General features: G+C 41.0%; 1 protein-coding gene across 2 annotated transcripts in view; it reads left to right on the top strand.

The window, feature by feature from the left end:
• Positions 1-18,716, top strand: part of SCAPER (S-phase cyclin A associated protein in the ER) — a 370,936-nt gene that overhangs the window by 272,502 nt on the left and 79,718 nt on the right. The window lies entirely within an intron of this gene.

Raw genomic sequence — 18,716 nt, 5'->3', positions numbered from 1 at the left:
GAAACATGTACAAAAGTAAAATAGTCCCAAACCACAAAAAAGCTTACATTCAAATAGGGAAAGACAAAACACAGAATATGGGCCAAAAAAGAAGTCTTAGGCCAGGAAAGCAGAGAGATGGTGAATGAAGCTGACAGATAGTTCAGAGAGCAGGAGGTGGGAATGGGAAGTAGTATGAGTGCAGCATGTACAGGGCTCTGTGGTAGATGTTTAAGAGAGATAAGAAAGCCAATGGTTCCTTCTTTTGTGGAGGCTTGCATCTTGTGGGATCAAGATGGCCGAGGCAAATGGCTAGATGGAATAAGAAACATGGGTTGAAGAAGGGAATCTAGTCTAGGGGAATCTGCACTAATTCACTCTCGGTATAAGGACAGGAGCTTCAGTTCAAAATGGATACCCTTCTCTAGGAACTTAGGAACGAGGTTTTTGGAAGCCCAGTCCTGAGATGCTGGTCCAGGTTGGGAGAAGCAGGGTGGTAGGAGCCAGACAGCTGGGGACAGCTTGTGTGTGAGTAAAGGTGGACCAATGAGTAAGGTTGTGCCCTTGTGTAGAAGCTGTGCCCGTGCCTAAAGTAAAAGCTATGCCCATGAGGAAGGGCCGTGCTCGTATATAAAGGTCATGCCCATGAGAAAAAGTCGTGTCCGTGTGTAAAGGCTGTACCTGTGAGTAAGGGCCGTGCCTATGCAGAAAGGTCATGCTGTGAAATGTTGCAGAGCGCATAAGTGGTCAGACCAGAATTAGGGTAAAGAAGGGGAATTTCTCACACCTCCTGAAAGCCCCATCATAGACCTCCTGTTTTATTTCAAAGAAGCCCAGGCTTAGCACTGCAGAACCCAAACATTGCCCTCTATCAGTCAAGTTTCCAGCAGCCCTTCCAGCAGTCTCCTCCTCTGGCCAGCTCCAACAAGCAGAAAGTTCCTTAACTCAGCCTCCACCTCTCTCTTTGCACCCTCCAAGCATTGTTCTTCAGAACAACATTAAAGCTCCTTCTCCATGTTAACCCTCTGCCTAATTGTAGAACTCTAGCCAGATCCCCAGAAGTCTTCCCTTCTCCAAGCCACTAGGCAGATGCCATATGCCCAAAGCACTCCAGCCTGCACCCATCAGGGCTCCTCTTCTTAAGTTCAAATCCAGCCTCCGACACTTACCAGCCATGTGACCTTGGGCAGGTCATTTCACCCTGTTTGCTTCCATTTCTTCATCTATAAAATGAACTGGAGAAGAAAATAGCCAACTACCGCAGTATGTTTGCCAAGAGACCCCCACATAGGACATAAAGACTTAGTCATGACCAAAAAACAGCTGAACTGTAGTACGCCACCTCTGCACCCCAAGTGAAGATGGGGGTTACTTTCCCTTCCCTCATGGGCAAATCGACGCTGCCGCCTCTCTGATAATGCAGCCGTTTTATTTGCTGTGCACCAAATTGTTAGCAACTACAAAACAATCTTCCAGCAGGTGTGTGGTGGTTTCCACTAGCTTTGATTCCATCTCTTTTATGCACTTTCTTGAGATGGAAACTGAGAAGACCCTGTCTCTGTTCTTCCTGCTTTTGCAGCGAGCCACTGTCTTATGTCCTTTCTTCTTCACTTTCCCCTTTCGAGTTGTTATTTCTACACCAAGTACAGCGTGTGCAGTTATAATACAGGAAGGGAGGGCTGATAGGCTGGTTTTTATTCTGGGGGTCTTAAGCATCTTTTTTGGATTCTGAAGAATGTGCACAACTGTAACTGAAAGGTTGAACATAGATGCTTGACCCCGCTTCTTTAATAAGGATCAAAGTGGGGAAAGATTGAAAGACATGAGCCAACCGGGTCAGAAACACTGATCAGAGGAATACGGCATCATTTGTAAAATGTCTGGGAGCCCATCCCACCCCCCTCTTCCAGGTCTGCAGCAGCAGGAAAGCCCTCTAGTCGTTGTCTTTTCTTCTTCACATGGGAAAAGCCAGTTGGCATGAGTCATTGTGGGGCGGGTGTCCCAGAGAGCTCTGGACCAGAAGTGTGGAGAGCTGGCTTTTGCTTATTAGTAGTCTTATGATCTTGAGTAAAAGATAGGGTCTCATTTCTCCTCTCTGGACCTAAATTTTCCTCTCTGAAAATAAGAGGGATTGAGCAGATAATCTTTGATAATCTTTCCAGTCCTAGACATTGCATGGTTATCGAAGCAGTCCGGTGCTAGACTCAGGAGTCAGGAAGCCCCCAGTTGGGATGAGACCCTTCTTAGCTGGATGACCTTAGATTTGTTCATCCAAATCTTTTCAATCTCAGAACCACTTCCTGGGGTTGTTGTGATCACAAAATGAGCTAAAGTTGGGAAAGCCTTTTGGGGTCTTTGAAGCACCAAATAAATGAGAGCTTCATTATTGTGCTGTGACTTCTGTACACATTTACTCTCATAATTTGCAAATTATTAATCGGCATGAGGGCAATAACAACAAGTAGAATATCTTCAGAGAGCTTTTCTCTAGGTAGAGTAATAAAGGAAAAATGTCATTCTGCAAGTACTGTTTGTATTGGCTGTGGATGCCTGAAGTCTACAGATAAAAAAGTTATTCCAACAGTCTTCATGATGTAACTTTAAGAAATACAGATATTTAGATGTAGATATAGAAATAGTATAGGTATATATATGGGGGGGTGTATATATTCTAACCAAGAGAGCTATAGAAACTAAGAGCTAAACAAAGTTAAGTTCATTATTCCACACAAATTCACTTAGCTCAGTGCATTCACTTGGTGTCCCAAGGGAGGCCATAAAAGCAGCTGAGGCCGGGTCACTTCTCCTAGGAAGAAAGGCCAAGTCTGCTGGGAGTCCCCAGGGTCACTGTGCAGATCCCAGGAGACAGATGCTGTTTGTACAGCACTGTGCTATCCAAATGCTAGCTGTTATCATTATTGTTATTAGAGGAAATGCCTAAGAAGAACAATTGGGGGCAATTTAAATGTTCTTAAAATGAGATCATAAAACTGTAGCACTGAATAAGGAGTTGTAGAGCCCTTCTAGTCCTCCCTGTTTCTTTTACAGATGGGGAGATAGAGCAGAAGAAAGGAGATGAAGTGTCCACAGTGTAGGGACACAAATGGAGGTGGAGTTTTCACTAAGGGGACTAAACGCCAGGGCACTGTGCCCTGAGTCCCTCTGAGGGCTGCCCCAAGGCAAGGTTCATGGTCCATCATTCATCTCACCTTGGAAAGTCAGTACCAAAATTAGCTTCTTTGTGGTCTTAATTTCTGTACAAATATAATTCTGTCATCTGAGTAGAGATTTAATTTGATTTATACAGTATAGTAGATACTTAACCCAGAACATTATAGTTTATCCCAGGGTTTAACTTCACTTCAATGTCACTAAATATTTGCTTGAAAACTTATTTTTACTTCATAATAGCCTTCTGACCTTGAGATATTTTGTAGAAAGATCCCACTTTAATTTGAATATATGTGGGGTTTTTTGAGCCAAGCATTTTGATCATTGAAAAATGACATAGAGGCTTTAAATAATTTACATGATTCTATTGGAATCCTAGCGACTGTAGATGAACCTTTTAAAAAGTATCAAACAAGGGAATGCCAAGAAAAAGTCCGTGCATTTGCAACAAGAGTGTCTAGTTTTTCTGTGAATCATTTAGAGAGTATTCCAAGGACAGATTGTCATTCTAATCCCTGGCTAAGCTTGCCCAGTCTTAGCATTGTTCTCTTTGTGCTGAATGGCTCCTGGGGCTAATTACTGGAAAGCTAGCCTTCTTCAATCTGGACAAGAGATAACATCTATTCTAAAGTCAAAGGTCTTTTCTGTTCCTCCCTTCTTAAGAGGGCTACTGAGAGTTGCTTAAGATCTGAATTCAAATCCTACTTCCAGACCAATATAGGCAAAGTGATCCTGGGCAGGCCCCCTACCTCTGTTGACCTCCATTTCCTCATCCATAACAATCCCTGATGAAAAATGAGGAAACAAGCCTAGAGTCACACAGCTAATAAGCTTTAGGACTAAGCCTCAGTATTCTAGACTCCAAATCTAGGGCTCTTTTTGTTTAGTTCCTTCATTGGAAGCTTTGTTCCAGAGCCACCTCCTCCAATCATTCCTTAGGCCCCGGACCCATTAGGGTTGTCAGCTCTCATCTTCTACTTTGTGCTTGTTGTCTTCGTATCCGAGATGTCCCCAGCAGAGTGCTCTCTCCAGCTGGGGGAGGGGGGCAGTCTTCAGGGGCTCCCACCTTCTCTTTGATTAGCACTTAATTCTTCTTTCTTCATAGTGGGTGTTTCCTAAATACAGATGAATTGTGTGGCCCTAGAACTTGGCAGCTATTCACCAAAATATGGAGACCTGGTCTCAAGCATCTCCTTCGTTTCAGGATATCTCATATCTACTTTTTTAAAATTTCAATTTTTAATATTAAAATCAATGAGATTAAGAGCAAGGACAATTTTCTTTTCTTTTTTTTTCCATTTTCTTCCCCTCTCTCCCCCATTTTTTGGTAAATAAGGCCTAACATATAGTAAGTATATAATGAATGCTTATTTAATTTGAATTGGATTGATTTGGGCTAACACATGGATGTTAGAAGGAATCTAAACAAGGAGAAATGACAGAAAGAAATGGGAAATACTGTCATCAAATGCGGTTTTTTAAAATGCAGTATTTTAATCAAATGCAAATAAAACAAATCTGTCTCCTAAATTAGAGGTACTTATCCATCAGGTCCTGTCCTACCATAGTTTTACTGTCCTTTACCTGAAATAGAGGGGTGTGATTTCTCTCAGGTTTGCTTGCATGGATTGGAGGACAATGGATTTAGAATTAGATCTGGTTGTGAATATTGGCTCTGCTGCTTGCTGCCCATATAGTTTTGTCATGTCCCTTCCTTTCTCTGATTCTCTACTTTCTCACTTATAAAATGAGAACACTGAAGTAGATTTCTCAATCCAAATGCTTAATATTGTGAATATCTTTGGTGGAAATATTTAGAGCTTTAGTCTCAGACCCAGATAGGGTTTTTTCCGTTTTGTTTTTGTTTTTTTGGCTGAGGTAATTGGGGTTAAGTGACTTGCCCAGGGTCACACAGCTAGGAAGTGTTAACTGTCTGAGGTCAAATTTGAATTTAGGTCCTCTTGACTCCAGGACTGGTGCTCTATCCACTGCACTACCTAGCTGCCCCTCAGATAAAGTTTTAATAACTCTTTTCTCCTTAGAGGGAAGAGTACTATTTTGAGAGGAAAGGGAAAATATTCATAGTAGAAAATACAACATCTAAGGGTGATTTGTGTAAGACAATACAATACAATAAAAAGATTTGCAAGGAAAAAATCAATACAAATTCTTTATCCTAGAATTTAAATTTTATTAAAAATGATGACAATAAGTAGAACCAAACTGGTGGAGAGAGGATAGGTCTTTGCCAAGGCTCTTCCTTATTTCCCTCAGAATCAACATCAGATCAAGCCTCTGAATGGATTTTGGAATCAGAGAACCCACAAATATTTGGAGTATAACAAATTTCCAGCAGAAGATATCTTGGGAGGACTTCAGAAAAGGTCTGACTCAGTCAGGCCAGGAGATACATGCCCAGTGCAGGCACCATGCATGGAGGCCCAGAGTAGACAGGCTTCACACACGGGAACTCTAGTGAGAGGCTTTTAACTAAAATACAACATCATTGGCTACTACAGCCCCAGCACAGCCTGATGCTAGTACCCCCTATAGAGGAAGCTTGGGACAATTTCCCCTTCTCCCTAAGAGCAGGCCTCAACCTTTAAAATTGAGCATAAAAAGCAAATAAGAATTGGACAATTAATTGATAGCCATTTTGGAAACAGGGAAGAACAGACCTCAAACAAACTCTGAGGACACTAAAGGCAAACATCTCCAGATGAAGCCTCAAAAGGTGATGGAAGTTGGTCTCCAACTCAAAAAGCTCTCTTGGAAGAGTTCAGAAAGGATCTTAAAAGAGGTTAGAAGAAAAATGGGGAAAAGGAATGAGAGCTTTGAAAAAGGAAACACAGGAATTGCCTGGAGAAAACAACTCTTTAAAAAATGGATTGGTGAAATGGAAACAAAAGCTAATGAACAAAACAATTCATTTAAAAGTTCAGTTGGTTAAATGGAAGAGGATGGTTAAAAAAAAAAAAAGCTAACTGAAGAAAATAATTCACCAAAAATTAAAATTGAGCAAATGGAAGTGAATGACTCAATGAGACATCAGGAATCAAACAAAACCAAAGGGAAAAAATTAAAAAATAGGAAAAGATGTAAAATATCTCATTGGAAAAATAGCTGACCTGGAAAATAGATCCAGGAAAGACAATATAAGAATTATTGGGTCACCTGAAGACTATGATTAAAAAAAAAAAAGATCCTGACAACATTTTTCAAGACATCATCACTAAAAATTGTCCTGATATCCTAAAACCGAAGGATAAAATAGCCATTGAAAGAATCTACCAGTTACCTCCTAAAAGAGCCATGAAATGAAAACTTCAAGAAATATCATAGCTAAATTTCAGAATTATCAGATCAAGAAAAAATACTGTAAGCAGCCAAGAAGAACCATTTCAAATATCAAGGAGCCACAATCAGGATTACCCAGGACCTAGCAGCTTCCACTTTAAAGGAGCAAAGGGCCTGGAATATGGTATTCCACAGGGCAAAGGAGATTGGATTACAGCCAAAAATCATCTACCCAGAAAAATTAAGCATTTTTTTTTGCAGAGGAAAAGATGGATATTCAGTGAAATAGGCCATTCAATTATTTTTAATGAAAAGACCAGAGCTTAGCAGAAAATTTGATCTTCAAATACAGAATTCAAGAAAAGCATAAGTAGGTAAAAAGGAAGATAAAAATGATGATAACATTGTATTGTTTTTCACATACAAAAGTACAACCTCCAAGTCCTCAGTGCATCAGACAATTGACTGAATTCTTGAAGTTAGTTCAAGAAATTGTTACCATGTGCTGAACATTTACCCACAAAGCAAGAAATCAGAAGAGGGTTGTTCCTGTCTGTGATTAGAGTCCCATCCACATTCTTGAACTATGTAAATATTAAAGAGTATTGGATTTTACCAAAGAATTTACAACAGAGTCTCATAGTTACCCCAAATGCAGAGTGGATAGTCACTGTTATCATTTTACAGAAAACACTGAGCCTGAAGAGTTAGATGCTTTGTCCAAAGCCATTGTGACCTTGTCACCAGTCTGTGACCTTGTCTTGGGGTGTCTGGCTCTGTTTTTGTGCCCCTTCCACAGGCTGTTTATATAGCCACTTTCAATGGGCCTTGACTAAAAAGGTTCAGAGGTTGGGTGCCCATAGCATCCATTATTGCAGTTGGGGAAGTCAGGGTCAGTCTTAAAACATTTTCTGTTCTTGAATTTTGAATTGAAGTTTTAATGGATAGGAAGCTAATAAATAACTAAAAGAAAAAATGCCTTATGTGAAGAAAACATAAATAAGAAGAATGGATAGAGAAAAAAATATCAAAGATCTTCTTAGATGTGAGGAGACTGGAAAAGGGTCTGTGGTAGGAAGAGAATAAACATATGATGCCCACAAGGTGACTTTTTTTTTCTCATTTAATCTTTACAACAACTCTGCAAAATGAACTGATGCTGAGTGAAATGAGCAGAACCAGAAGATCACTGTACACTTCAACAACAATACTGTATGAGGATGTATTCTGATGGAAGTGGAAATCTTCAACATAAAGAAGATCCAACTCACTTCCAGCTGATCAATGATGGACAGAAACAACTACACCCAGAGAAGGAACACTGGGAAGTGAATGTAAACTATTAGCACTACTGTCTATCTACCCAGTTTACTTATACCTTCGGAATCTAATACTTAACGTGCAACAAGAAAATGGTATTTACACACATATATTGTATCTAGGTTATACTGTAACACATGTAAAATGTATGGGATTGCCTGTCATCTAGGGGAGAGAGTAGAGGGAGGGAGGGGAAAATCTGGAAAAATGAATACAAAGGATAATGTTATTAAAAAATTACTCATGCATATATACTGTCAAAAAATGTATAATTATAAAATTAATTAATTTAAGAAAAAAAAAACTCTGCAAAGTAGATGCTGCCATTACCCCATTTTTCATGTGAGAAACTCAGGCAAACAGATTCAAGAATTTGCCCACAGTCACCTAGCCAGGGAGAACCTAAGACCAGGTTTGTGCCCAGATCATAATTCTGCGTCCAGGATGCCATCCACAGCCTCACTGAGCTGAGGAGGCAAAAGCCTTTTAGTGATCTGGAACTTAAAAGTTTTTAAAACAAACGTGCAAAAAAAAATTGTTTTGCATGTGGAAATAAAGCAAAATGGAAATCAAAGAAAATCAAAGGAAAGAGCAATAAAATTGAAAGTTTGGGGGGGGGAAAAAAACCTTCAGTTGATTGTACAGTCAGCATAAATAAATGGTCCCTACCCTGTTGATGCTTAGATTTTTAAGATAGGTACGCTAATTTGAATATAAGACTCCATCTAATAAATGAATAATATGGTAGACAATTTGGAGTATATCACTGGAATTGAAAGAAGGGAAAAGAAAGTTGTGTTTTAAAAGCATTCCCATTTTGAATCATCTGAAAAATCTTTTTTTTTTTTTTATTATTTTGAAGAGTATGGTCTGCCTTGGTTCTTGTTGCTTTTATTCTTAATGAAATAAAGTAATAAAGTAAAGATAAGTAATCTTAGTGCTATAAGAAACATTAGGCCTCCCCCAAAAGTTTGCACCCAAAAATCATCATTAAGTTGCTGGAAAATAAGAAGCATCCACTCACCTTTGCTACAGTACAAGCTCGTCCCCTTAGCAGCAATGGGACTCTCTCTTGTGTTGGGATGAGCAAAGCTTGTCGGGCCCATCTCCTTCAGCCCTTCAGTCAGTCCATGATCTCACAGGAGGGAGGAAGAGTCCCACTGGTCACCAGGAGACCCACAGGGGCTTTTGTAGCAGCAGCCGGACACTCAGGACACTTGAAAGCACAACATAGTTCCTCGGACATTGAATACAGCGGGATTTTTGTTGTTTGGTTAGCCTTTGGGGTTTTTGTTGTAGTGGTAGCTGTTCTTCCTAACTGGCCATGTCAAATGTTTTGTCATTTTTTTTATGCACTGAAGAGTCCTTTAGTTTTTGGCAGGAACAGCTGTTTACTTCCATGTTGTAGTTTAATAAACCATTATCACTACAAAGTATCAATCAAACCACTATCCTAAAAACTTTTGGTGGACCTTATAAGTGTCAAAGGAATAGTGTCCTGCTATGGTAGGGGTCTGACTTGATGCCTTCTCTCTCCACTTTGAGATTCTGTGATTCTTGTTTAATCATCTTGAAATCTTGATTCCTCAGGACCTGATCCTATTCCTTGATAAGGGTCCTGGTCTCGCATGTCCTCTGCTAGCTCCAGCATTGATGTATATCAAAGGGTACTTCGGGGGGAGCACCAAGCTCTGTGGTCAAGTAAGGTGATCATGAAGGTGACCGAACCAGCCAGAGGCACCCACTGTGTCCTGGCCATCGCCCATCATCTTGACCCCTGTCCTGCCACTGGGAAGGTAGAGTGAGGCTGAGGGTTTTGTGTAACTGCCTCACTTAAATACAGTTCCTACATAAGTCAAGACATCATCTCATGACATCATGGAGCCTCTTTAAAAATGAGGGGTGGACAACAAGGGGGACTGAAGAAAAGTACTTGTTCCCAGTCGGGAGGAGGGACTCAAGGATCATGAGAAGTAGAAGCTGAGCAGGAAGGTGGAGAGTGGGGAGCTGGGTACCTTGGACACCCCAGGGGGCCATTCCAGACCAGCCACCCTGGCCATGTCATCTTGAGCAGCTTCAGTCTTTTCTAACCCATTGAGTGACTCCAGGGATGATCTGCCAGCCCCCTGAGATTGATGAGCTGTCCCCTCTCCACTGCCCCATTCCTACTTGGCAAATTGACATCATTTATCCTCTAGAGTGTCATGCTCTTTCTGTATCTGTTTTTTTCCTCTCTGTGTTTTTGCAGTGGGTTTTGTTTCCAGATAACAAGAAGCTGGCTTTTATTGCCTTCTGAGCAAATGTTTGCTATTAATGACTGGAACACATTATGGAGAACTCCTAGACAAACAGCTTTATGTGTAACCATCACCCATACGGCAGCTCTCAGTTTGGAGACGTAAAGGGGTTTCAGACCCTAACGTTGTGCTCCTGGAGTGAACACACAGGTGTAGTTTGATTATACTGGATAGCTCTTTACTTATGACCACAGAAGCAGAAATAATAACTCAAATATAATAGAACAACTGTGGGTTTCCCCAAGACTACCCTTAATACCTCAAATGTGGAAGTTCCCCGACATGGTTCATGTAGGCTTCCATGAGGAGCTAACAAGAATCCTGTCTGCTTTTCTACTCACAGCCTGTTGAAAGGTCAGTGTCCAGAGAGGGAGGGAAGTCAGGACATAAGGGGAAAATTCCATACTGCTTTCCATGATAGCCGGGCTCTCCAAATCTGCTTTGAGACTAGACTGTTTGCAGAAATGGCTCCCCGTTGGCTAGGCCAGTAGTTTTTTCTTCTGTTCATCACTAGTGAAGCGCTGGAATGAATAAAGAGCAGTCCTGAGTACAGAGGGATATTCCTTCTCTTCTTGAATGTCTGCCAGCTGTGTTTTATGTCAGTTCAACCTCAATCTTTCAGCTTTTTTATCTTCTAGAATTTAGTGGATAGACCTACCTTCAGAAATTTTAGAGGCAAGACAGGATGGAGGCATAGGCCCTACAGCACTTTTCTGGGGCACAGATAATAATTCCCAATGTATCTACTCACTATATAATTATTCATTTCATGTTTATAAATTATAATCTGCATCATCAAGAAATGTTAAAATTTGTTCACCATCTTTTGTTTAAGAAGGCAGGAAATGTATGATTGTTATACCTTTTTAAACATAAAAATCATTTTCAGTATATTTCTGCTCCATTGAATCCTTACTTGTAACAATTAGGAATTTTAGCAAAATCCAACTGACATAATAATCATTGTGTATATTGTCCTATTGATTCTGTCCTTTTCCCTCAGTATCAGTTCTGTATTCTTCATATTCATCCTTCCTTTTGCAACAATAATATCCCATGACATTTATATACAATCTGTTTAGCTATTTCCTAATTTATGGGTACCCACATTATTTCCAGGTGTTTTTTTGTTTGTTTGTTTGGCTCTAACGAAGAATATTACTCAGAACTGTTATATGTTGAACTTTATTGAGTTCAGGGGAAGAGTCCCATCAGTGAGACATAGACTAAGTCAAAGGATATGAACAGTTTAGTGATTCTTCTTGCATAATTACACATTATTCCCCAGGAAGGTTAGAGCTTCACAACTCTCCCTGCTGACCTTCATTCTGCCTTTGAGAGCTATCACAAATAAGAATTATCTTCAGTATAACAGAATAGGACTAAATGATCTGATTCTCTGATATTCTATAATTTGACATAATTTAAGATTCAAACTCATTCTTCCTGACTCTAAGCTCTGCGCACTACACGCTTTATCACCTAACCGTCCATAGGGAGACTATATCCAAACAAATATACACAAAGCAAACTATATACAGGATAAATAAGAAATAAATGATGAAGGGAAGGCACAGGGGTTGGAGAATGCTTCCACTAAAAGGTAGTTGAAGATAGAGAGCATTCCAGACATGGGAGACAGCCAGAGAAAATGCCCTGAACCCAGAGATGGAGCACACTGTTCATGGGACAGCCAGGAGCTGGTATCCCTGGACTGATGAGTACATGTTCCGAATAAGGTGTAAGGCTGGGAAGGTAGGAGGGGGCCAGGAGATAAAGGGCTGTGAAAATGCTTTATAATTGTTCCTGGAGGCAAAGAAATGGAGTTTATTGTGTATGTGACTTGGTTAGGCCTGGCCAGAGGTGGAACAGAGCTGAAGGACAGGTCTGGCGATAGCTCAGGTAAGAAAGATAAGAGAGGGAGATCAGGATCCCACCAGGCCTGTGAGCCTGAGGGACTGCGCTGTGAGTAATGGGGAAAGTAGAAGGGGGCAGCATTTGGGGGAAGGGTAATGGGTTCTGTTTTGGGTGGATTGAGATTAAAAGGTCTGCCGGACATCCAGTTTGTGATGTCTGAAAAGCGGTTGGACATGCAAGATTAAGGGTCAACTGAGAGCATGAGTCAGGATGGTAAATTTGAGAATCAGCAGCAGAGATGGTAAATTGGTCCATGGGAGCTGAAGAGATCACCAAGTGAAGTAATACAGAGGGAGAAGAGAAGAAGGACCACGGTAGTGTCTTGGGTACCTAAATGCCCTCCTGTGTCTTGTAGCCTAACAAAGAGAAATGCCATTAATACATGCATGTGAAGTGCATCTGAAAGGCACAAGTGCTCTATGCGGACTGGGGGGAGAGATCATGACCAAGAACAAAGATTAAGGCTCCATAGAAGAGGTAACTTTAAAGCATAGGTAAGAATCCAGATGGAACAGGAAGGCAGACATTCTGGCATAGAGAACAAGGTAAACAAAAGAGTGGGGGAGGGGTGTGTGTGGACTGGGTGAGCAGTTCAGAGTGATGTGGAAGGGAATATAATATGAGATGAAACGGAAGACCTAATGGTGGTCATAAATTGTGGAGAGCTTTGTATGCCTGTGTAAGGAGTTTACATTTTATTTAGCAGTCTATGGTAAGCCTTGATGCTCCTCTAGAAAGCTAACACCACAAGAAAAGAACAAGGTCATGGACCTTTCACGTTTCTAAAGGGAAAATTCTTGACCAAACAAGGGTTAAAGACAATCACAAAACATCAGATCGGCAGTTTTACCTATGCGAGATCGAAAAGGCTTTGCCATAAACAGAATCAATGGCACTAGTTTAAAAAGGGAAAACATCGATAAGAAAAAAATTTTTTGCATCTCTGATTCCCTGAAGATGTAGGGAATTAACACAGATGGAAGAAGAGGAGCTAAAAAGCTTCCTTTGTTCTCCTGACACCCCAGAGACCTCTATGGCTCTGTCCTCTTCAGACGTGGACTCATTTCAGGGTTACAGCCACTCACAGATTCTCTTTGTCCTTCTGTCCAGCTTTATGCTCCAGATTTGTATCTTGGTAACTGTAATGTTTCCTTCTGTAATGAATCTCTGAGTAAAGCTTTATGAAATCAAGTGAAGCTGTTATATGTAAGTGAGACTTTAAGGCCTTTTAGGCCCTCAGTACTGATATTTTGATTGTTTAAAAAAAAAAAAAAACCTCACAGCAAAGACCATTGTATTACAGAGGTTTGTTCACAGCCCTATTACAGATGAAGAAATTACTGTATTTCTTTTTATCTTCTGGTATTACTGATCTTTGCACAAGTCAAAGTGTCTCCTAAGCAGCTTGCCCTTAGGGAACATTTAATAGGTGAAATGCAAACCTTTTGTTCTTATATCTGCTCATTAAAGTCATTCACTAGTGTTTGTTCCACTTAAAATTCACAGAGTTTCTGGGCTTGCCTGAACAGAGTCATTCTAGAAAATGTGCAGCTTGGTAAAAGTCTGTAGTAAAAAAAAAAAAAAAACCACTGGCTTAGAGCACACACTCCTCAAATGAATCTGGAACCGGTCCCTGAAAGTGGGTGGTCTTTGGAGGTCAGGGCTGAGGTCACTCATGCCACAGCTGCCCAGCTGTACCTAGCCTGGAAGAACCAGCTCCGTGGCTCGGAACTTCTGGCATTTCCAATCCCTTAACCTGAAGGTAAAAACCTAAAACCAGTTCTTGTCTTCCAAAACGATGTTCCTTCCACAACTTCCATGGTTCAGGCTACTAGAATAGGGTGTAAAATGCATTCCAGGCAAAAACTTGACACATATAGTCTCAAGCCCAGATACAAAGTTAGTTAAAATATTAAAGTCAGTTTAGATAGACAAAAGTGTATCTTTATTTCTTACTTTCCACCAACAAAAATATTAGTGATTTGATATATTTTTTACATTCTAGCCATTTGAAAGAAACAAAGAGAACTGGTGGTATAAACTCAATTTCACAAGTAATGGGGCATCATTAGGAGGGAAAAAATTACCTTCCTGTAGCCCATAGCCCAACATCCCAGGCTCTGGGCCTACACAGACCACATTCAACCTAGGGGTTACGTAAGAAATCATTCTCTATTTGCTTCATATTTCTATCACCTAGAGTTCCCTCTAGGGAGACAATCTCAAGAAACATCCAGCATATAAGTTGTGTCTAAGCTCTTCCTTATCAAGGGCAAAAGGGTCAGCAGCTCCTATTTGAGCACCTAAAATCGGTTATGGCATAGCCTTTATGTCACTCCATAGAAGACACATGAAAGATTCATAGCAGTCCAAAATAATGAAAACAGGTTTTTCCTTTCTGTAAAGAACCCCATCTATCGCCAAGGACACAGAGACCTCCAGCTTTATGCTTGGAGGAAAACAGCCTGGAAACACATATAATTGTGAGACAGGCCGCCCTCTGCCATCCCAGACACCCACACAGACATCCAGACTTAGGGCATCACCTAAGTGTTTTTACTCCTCTGAGATGGGAAATGTATTAGGGACAATTTTCCTTCCCACCAGATCATAGCTGTCCAAATAAGTCAGGGTAAAGCAGAGGATGAGTTTGGAACTTTTGTTGCCCTGTATTGTTTCTTAGACTAGGCCAGTGTTGTTCCAGCTTCAGTCTCGCTCTGTGATCCTTTTCTGTCTCAAAGGCATGCTCTGAATGAACTTCCCTCCTGCTCCCTTGCCCCTGTTTTTCAGGTACTCTGGGCACATTTGGTGGTCAGATGCAGTAGCTCCTTAGAACTGTGTGAAAACTAGGCTGGATCAGTTCTGACTAAGGGCCAGGGGCTGGAGCAGGTTTCCCTCATTTTTGGAAATCCCTCACTGCCCAGCACAATACTTTACATATACTAAGAGCTTAATGGTTTCCCAGTTAATCAGCATTTACTGAATAGAGTAAGAGAACTTAAACCAGAGTTAAAATCTCTTTGTTATCCATTTTGACACAGTATAAAGTTTACACATAGTTAGAGGGATCTGGCTCCAGGATCCCTGTACGAAGTCTACACTTCTAGCTAGGAGTGACTTGTCCCGCACCTAATTTTGTGACAGCTTAGTATCCCTAATCCTTAGGGAGTATCTATCCCAACCCTCATTTTATAAATGACAAATTACATGGGAAGTATAGGGTCACTTCTAAGAGAGTGCTAATAATGAGGAAGAGATTAGAAAGGACTTTCTGCAGGATGGGATACCTGACCATCTTCTGAGGAGCCAGTGATTCTGAATGATTGACTCAAGAAGGTGGCAGAAAGCAGTAAATTACAGATGGGAGAAGCCTGGACGTGTCTTTGGCTTCTCCGGGCCTGGCACAATGCGGGGCTAACATGGACAGAGCCCTGTGGGGCATTGAGAAGTGAGTTAGGCACTCGTGGGCATAGTATAAGTTGGAGATGGAATTCCAAATTTCCTAACTTTAAGACTAGGTCTCTACTATGCCAAGTTATCTTTTCCTCAAAAATAAACAATTAACTTTGTAGATAGCAGCTATTAATTGTAGAAATAAACATATCCCAAAGTAATCCCAGAGTTACTAATGCGGCCCCCATTTTGGATCAGTCAAGGCACTGATTCTCAGTCGGACATAGGATCACTGTATTTTAGGACTGAAAGGGGACCTTAGGGCTCAACTAATGGAAAGCTCCTATTGTAGAGAAGGTAACTGAGCTGAATTAGAAAATGCTGAGTCCCAGGTGTCATGGAAGTTAAGATCATCATTCCAACTTGCTTCCTTTGGCTCCAAATCCAATCGCTTTCCCCCACACCATTTTAAACATTGTGTTTTTCATATTAATAATTTCTAAGCAGATATACTTTGTAAGACTGATTTGGTGGTCTGACTTGAGCCTTTTCAATAAATAATAAATACATATTTAATAATTAATTAATTAATTAATAAAGGTTGGTCAGCCTAGAAGTAGACAGCAAAGTTGCTTTTCTGCTGTTTCTAATTGTTTAGCGGCTACCTACCTCTCTGGAACACTGACAACTCATCAGCTGTTTTTTTACTCACTTCACTGTTTGTGAATTCTGAAGGCTGAGATACTCTGATTGGGCCAACATCCTGCAGTAGAGAGACCAGGAAACTGAAATCTGCTCAGAAGTCATTGAATCTGTGTACTTGCTGATGCTGTAGGAGAGGAAGACATTTCATTCTCTTGAGACATGATTTTCTATGTCTCCCAACTTCCATAAGTGAAATTCTTACTCGTTTTCTCTCTTTGGCTCATTGCCTCCAGTTGGAATTTCACTCCAGGAAAGTAGAGTCTCCCACCTTTAGGCCCTCAGATTTGCTGGTAGATGTTTAATATCCAGCTTGAGGGTGGGAAACAACACCTTTTAAGGTTAATAGGCATTATTAACATTTTCCCTCTCACTTTCTTAAGTCTAGACTATTAACAAGAAGCTAAGTTGTAGTTTTTGCTAATTTCTTAAGTATAAATGCTCACATTGAAAATTTAACACTCAGCTCTCTTACAAATTGATGTGAGCCAGTTCCAGCCCATCCTCTATTCATTCCTATAAAGGGTGATTATGCAGCCAAGACTATTTTCTATTTCAAGAGAGTCCCCAGTCGCTCAATTCTAACTTATTTTAGACTCTATACTTTTCTACCTCCTTACCAATGGCATAATCCACCTCTCCCCCAGATGGACACCATTCTTTTCTTTCTCCTCCTGCCCCCTCCACTTTTCAGTTCCTTTTGTGTATTCTCTTCCCCCATTAGAATATAAGCTCCAGATGTTTGGAGCTTATATTGTTGTGAGCCCTGAGATGAGTAGGTATTTTCTCTGATCCTTCAGACCTCTGAGATCTCTGTAAAATACGTGTTTTGTACCAGGTGTAAAGAGATTCAGTCATCTTTACTTTCCAGGACACCACGAACCCTCAAAAGGTAAACACCCAGCAGAGAAGGCTGATCTCTAGGACTTGGCATGTGCTTCCTCAGGACCCTCTCCCTTACCACCCATCAGCCTTAATGCTCCCAGAACCAGGACCTCCCATGACGGCCCACTTTACTTGCAACTCAAACTCCACATCTCAAGCCATCATCCCACTCCCTCCTCCTGCCATTGCCACAGATCCAAACAACAGGAACTTGCTCAGACTGCAGTCACAACACGCTACCTGCTGCGGGAGAGCTTGGCCAGGAAATTGAGGGACAGGGCAAAAGTGAGCTTTCCACCAGCGTGCAGTGTGCTGAAGTGAATTCTGCCTCCCAGAAGTCACTTAGGACAGAGACGAAGGCTGGCAAGCTGGGAATTTGCCTAGCATGGAAGGAGGCTAAGATTGTCTGAGATCCAGTTTCTGGTCAACTACCTTTGGAGGGGGAAAGTCAGAAAGTGAGCAACAGGAGAAAATAAGAGGAAAGATCTCAGGAGGAAGAAGCCTAGCTAAAGAGTGAACAGAAGGAGCTATACCTCCAGAATCAGGAGAAAGCATCAGGCATCCAAGAATATTATGAGACAAAGGAAATTGAACCGGTACCAATGAGGATCCAATGGAGAAAATGGGACCGTGGCAAGCTGCTCCCATATGTCTTAAAAGAGAAAAGAATTTATGAAAGCAGAATTTATGGAATGTACAACAAAAATGATTGGCAGAATAGGAAAACTAGAATCCTTCTGTATGGCCCAGTGCTTCTCATGTAGAAGATACTTAATAAATATTTGCTGAATGAGTATCAGTAGTTATTAATACATATTTGCTCAGGGCAGGAACAAAAATAGCCAAAATCTCTTCTTGATCAAGTAGCAGTTTACAGTGTTAGCACAGTTGTGTCAAAGATTGGCTCCACTCTTTATTCCCTTGTGATCTTTCTGGGTCTCCCTTGACTAATAAAAGGTTAGACTGAGTGATCCCCCAGGTCCCTTCGAGTTCTCATTCTAAGAAGGGACAAGGAATCAGAGAAGCCCGGAAGATTCCAGGAGGAAGGGGAGCGTGTCCACCATAGTGGCAGCTGGCGCAGAGCGGGCCAGAGAGACAGGAGCATGGAGGTGATTGAAAAGCAGGAAGCCTGAGAAAGGACCCAAGGATTCTCTTCTTGGGGCTTCTACTTATTCTCTCTATATGCCTTCTATGCTTCGCTTGCTAGTATTCTGGGCAATTTTATGTTCAAGTGGGACTGACCAGACAAAATCAGCATGTGCTTCTGGTCACTGAAATTTATCACATGGATGGAAGGAAGGCAAAGCATGACCAGCAATACACTTTGTTGGACTCATCACCACAAAAACTCCTCACGGGAGCCAGAAGGCGATGGTTCTGTAGGAGCCCAGTGAATTCATTCATAGAGAAATCGGAGCACGCTTTCTAGTTATGGGTGATGGCTGTAGAACATGGCAAAATGCTCAGATTTCATTTGATTAAGAATCATGCGTACTGATTTTAGTCCATCTTCCTCCTTTTTCAGAAGAAACTGAAGGTAAAAGAGGTAAAAAGGACTTCGCTTAATTGAGAAAATATTATTAAATACCTATTATATGTGAAACTCTGGGGTAGAAATGGGAGATGAGATTTTCTATGGCTCAGAGCTTAGGATCCGTAGGGAATAAGGCAGGCATGTATAATATACAATATTATGAGATTCAAAGCTGTAAAACAAACTGCTACATGAAATCCAAGGAGGGAGCTTATTACCCA

The sequence above is a fragment of the Sminthopsis crassicaudata genome, chromosome 2 (genome assembly GCF_048593235.1).
Source record: "Sminthopsis crassicaudata isolate SCR6 chromosome 2, ASM4859323v1, whole genome shotgun sequence".
NCBI lineage: Eukaryota > Metazoa > Chordata > Mammalia > Dasyuromorphia > Dasyuridae > Sminthopsis > Sminthopsis crassicaudata.
The sequence above is the reverse complement of the archived record's forward strand: the minus strand, read 5'-3'. Positions and strand labels throughout refer to the sequence as shown.